The following is a 4,362-nucleotide window of genomic DNA, read 5'->3' as shown; positions in this document are numbered from 1 at the left end:
GGGAAGCTGTTTGAAGGCAATCGGCACCCTGGGTGAGGATTAATGCTCTCGTGTCTGTGAAGTCCTCTCCATTCTTTGGAGAAAAGCCTGATTGTTATCATCACCAGTATCCACAGCCAGACCTGTCAGATTGGAGTTTTCTGGGGTTTCGGGCGCACGCCCAGCACTCGAGTTTAGATCAGTTGGAGTAATAATAATAATAATGGCATTTATTAAGCACTTACTATGTGCAAAGCACTGTTCTAAGCGCTGGGAGGTTACAAGGTGATCAGGTTGTCCCACGGGGGGCTCACAGTCTTAATCCCCATTTTACAGATGAGGTAACTGAGGCCCAGAGATGTGAAGCGACTTGCCCAAAGTCACACAGCTGACAATTGGCAGAGTCAGGATTTGAACCCATGACCTCTGACTCCAAAACCCACACTCTTTCCACTGAGCCACGCTGCTTCTCCAGCTTCCAAGCTTCTCTGAGCCTCTTGGATGAGGTTGGGAGCTTCATCTCCACAGCCTCATCTCCACTGCCTCACTGCTCGGGGCAGAAGAATGGTAGGAGAGGTGCGGAGAAAAAGACGTCTGTGAAACCGTGCAGGTCGGACCCATCAACGGCATTTAAAAACGAGACCACTCCAGCCTCCACGTCCAGGAAAACTCCCACCCCCTGGAGAGGATTTTCCCCATGAATGTAGAAGAAAAAGATGTCTGTGAAACCGTACAGGTCGGACCCATCAACGGCATTTAAAAACGGGACCACTCCAGCCTCCACGTCCAGGAAAATTCCCACCCCCTGGAGAGGATTTTCCCCATGAATATTCATTCATTCATTCAATCGTATTTATTGAGCGCTTACTGTGTGCAGAACACTGTACTAAGCACTTGGGAGAGGACAAGTCGGCAACAGATAGAGACGGTCCCTACCCAACATCAGGCTCACAGTCTAGAAGTGGGAGACAGACAGCAAAACAAAACATAACCACGTAATCACAACCGGGGAACCCTAGGGACCTTCTGTGTGCCAAGCATTGACAAGAGAATCAAATCAGATGGCATCCCTGTCACACACGGGGCTCTCAATCTAAGAGGGAGGGAGAGCAGGGATCTTGTACTCATTTACCAGATGAGGAAACTGAGGCTCAGAGGGGATAACCGACTTGCCCAAGATCACCCAGCGGGCCTATTTATGAGCTGGGATTAGAACCCAGTTCTGTTGGCTCCCAGAGCATCTTCCCACTGTGCCCCATCCGACTACAATACCCCAGTGCTCACTATGAAATTTGGCACCTAGTAAACACATACTAGTTATTAAGTTAAAAATTAAAAACACTATCTCTGCCCTCAAAGTGCTCCCAATTTAAGGAAGCATGAAAAGAGGAAGGAGTTCAGTAGCTGGGAGGAGAGGATGGTGGAGGTCAGAGCGGGACCTCCCAGCTGCCTCTTGACTGAGGTGCGGCTAGTTCCCCGGAGGTGACTGAGTCAGCCCAGGCAACCGTGGCCACAGACCACCTTCAATCAATCAATCAATCAATCGTATTTATTGAGCGCTTACTATGTGCAGAGCACTGTACTAAGCGCTTGGGAAGTACAAATTGGCATCACATAGAGACAGTCCCTACCCAACAGTGGGCTCACAGTCTAAAAGGGGGAGACAGAGAACAGAACCAAACATACCAACAAAATAAAATAAGTAGGATAGAAATGTACAAGTAAAATAAAGAAATAAATAAATAAATAGAGTAATAAATATGTACAACCAAATATACATATATACAGTTGCTGTGGGGAAGGGAAGGAGGAAGACGGGGGGATGGAGAGGGGGACGAGGGGGAGAGGAAAGAAGGGGCTCAGTCTGGGAAGGCCTCCTGGAGGAGGTGAGCTCTCAGCAGGGCCTTGACGGGAGGAAGAGAGCTAGCTTGGCGGATGGGCAGAGGGATTGGGGGCATTCCAGGCCCGGGGGATGACGTGGGCCGGGGGTCGATGGCGGGAGGCCCCCCGCTTCGCTTCTGAGCAAGGGACAAGCTCGGACAGGCCCAGAGACCCAACATTTGGTTTTAAAAAGCCGCTGAATCTCTAGAGGTCAAGCTCATCTCTCTCCCCGACCGATGGAAGCAGCGGGGCTCAGTGGAAAGAGCTCGGGCTTTGGAGTCGGAGGTCGTGGGTTCAAATGCCGGCTCCGCCACTTGTCATTTCTATCCTAGTTGTTTTATTTTGTTGGTATGTTTGGTTCTGTTCTCTGTCTCCCCCTTTTAGACCGTGAGCCCACTGTTGGGTAGGGACTGTCTCTATGTGTTGCCAATTTGTACTTCCCAAGCGCCTAGTACAGTGCTCTGCACATAGTAAGCGCTCAATAAATACGATTGATTGATTGATTGATTGATTGATTGTCAGCTGGGTGACTTTGGGCAAGTCACTTCTCTGGGCCTCAGTTCCCTCATCTGGGAAATGGGGATGAAGTCTGTGAGCCCCACGTGGGACAACTTGATTACCTTGTATCTACCCCAGCGCTTAGAACAGTGCTTTGCACATAGTAAGCGCTTAATAAGTGCCATCATCATTATTATTATTATTATGGAAACCCCCAGCTTCAGACCCTGGGTCCACCCTCTGTAGCGAAACCAGGGGCCTCTAGACTGTAAGCTTGTTGTGGGCAGGGAATCTGCCTGTTCATCGTTATAGTGTGCTCTCCCAAGTACTTAGTATTCCCCCCAGCGCTTAGAACAGTGCTTTGCACATAGTAAGCGCTTAACAAATACCAACATTATTGGTACAGTGCTCTGCTCACAGTAGGCGCTCAATACATATGCTCGAATGAATGAATGGGCCTGAACCCTCCCCTTCCACAGGCTCAGGCCTCGGGCCTGCGATCCCCGGCTCGCTCAGCAACCACTGGGGAATCCAGCTGCGGCCCCCAGCTCCTCGCCCCCGCTCCCAGGATGATTTCCCTTCTGGTGAATTCGGGAGACGAGGCTCGGGGCCGCCCCTCAGCTCTCCATCTCCTCCCTCTCCCGCCGGGCCCCCGCGCCACACGGCTCTCTCCGTGACCTAAATCCCGTGTTATCGGTAAGTGGATGATTCCCAAATCCCTTGCATTTTAACCCCCCCAAATGCATTCTAAAATCCAGCTAGATCATCACGGATCAGGTCCTTGTTCCTAATCAGTGCTCTGCACACTGTAAGCACTCAATAAATAAGATTGAATGAATAATCTCTAGCTCTGCCCTGCCCCCCACCTTCCCCTCCCCATGACACTTTTGTATATTTGTACGTATTTATTACTCTATTCATTTTATTAATGATGTATTATTTTATCTTATCTTAAGATCTTAAGATATGATCTTACCTCCCTCCCTTCCCCACAGCACCTGTATATAATGTATATATGTTTGTACATATTTTTTTACTCTATTTATTTAATTTATTTGTACATATCTATTCTATTTATTTTATTTTGTTGGTATGTTTGGTTTTGTTCTCTGTCTCCCCCTTTTAGACTGTGAGCCCACTGTTGGGTAGGGACTGTCTCTAGATGTTGCCAATTTGTACTTCCCAAGCGCTTAGTACAGTGCTCTGCACATAGTAAGCGCTCAGTAAATACGATTGATGATGATGGAGGAACTAGGCACCAGGGCCGTTGGCCCGCCGAACTGCCTTAAGCCCAAATCAGCTAATGCCTCCCTCCACTCCTGTAAGAGCGGCAGAGAGCCTTCCACCTAGCACAATCATTATTAGGCAAGCCCTCCCTTTAGGGCCATTTTGCCGTAATGAAGCATGAGGACTAATGATTTTTCCAGCAGCCCTCTCCCTCGGTCCCAATCCAGCATAACCCGGCTGAGTACTCAACGGACTCTTCCCCATTAAAAAGTATTAACACTCCACTTCTCTCCCTTTTACGTGGCAGTGGGCCGATCTGCAGAATCGGGCAAAGTGTAGGAGCCCGAGAAGGGCTATAGGAAGGTAGATAAGTTTGAAAACTTTCCAGGGCTGGTTCCTGCTCCCAGCACAATTCCTCACTATCGATCAGTCAATCTATGGTATTTATTGAGCACTTACTGTGTGCAGAGCGCTGTACTGTTTTGTTTTGTACTGTACATGTTTTATTAGGAGGCGTTCCCAGACTGAGCCCCTTCCTTCCTCTCCCCCTCGTCCCCCTCTCCATCCCCCCCATCTTACCTCCTTCCCTTCCCCACAGCACCTGTATATATGTATATATGTTTGTACATATTTATTACTCTATTTATTTTACTTGTACATATCTATTCTATTTATTTTATTTTGTTAGTATGTTTGGTTTTGTTCTCTGTCTCCCCCTTTTAGACTGTGAGCCCACTGTTGGGTAGGGACTGTCTCTATATGTTGCCAATTTGTACT

Source organism: Tachyglossus aculeatus, chromosome 20 (genome assembly GCF_015852505.1).
Source record: "Tachyglossus aculeatus isolate mTacAcu1 chromosome 20, mTacAcu1.pri, whole genome shotgun sequence".
Classification (NCBI taxonomy): domain Eukaryota; kingdom Metazoa; phylum Chordata; class Mammalia; order Monotremata; family Tachyglossidae; genus Tachyglossus; species Tachyglossus aculeatus.
Note: the sequence above shows the minus strand (reverse complement) of the source record.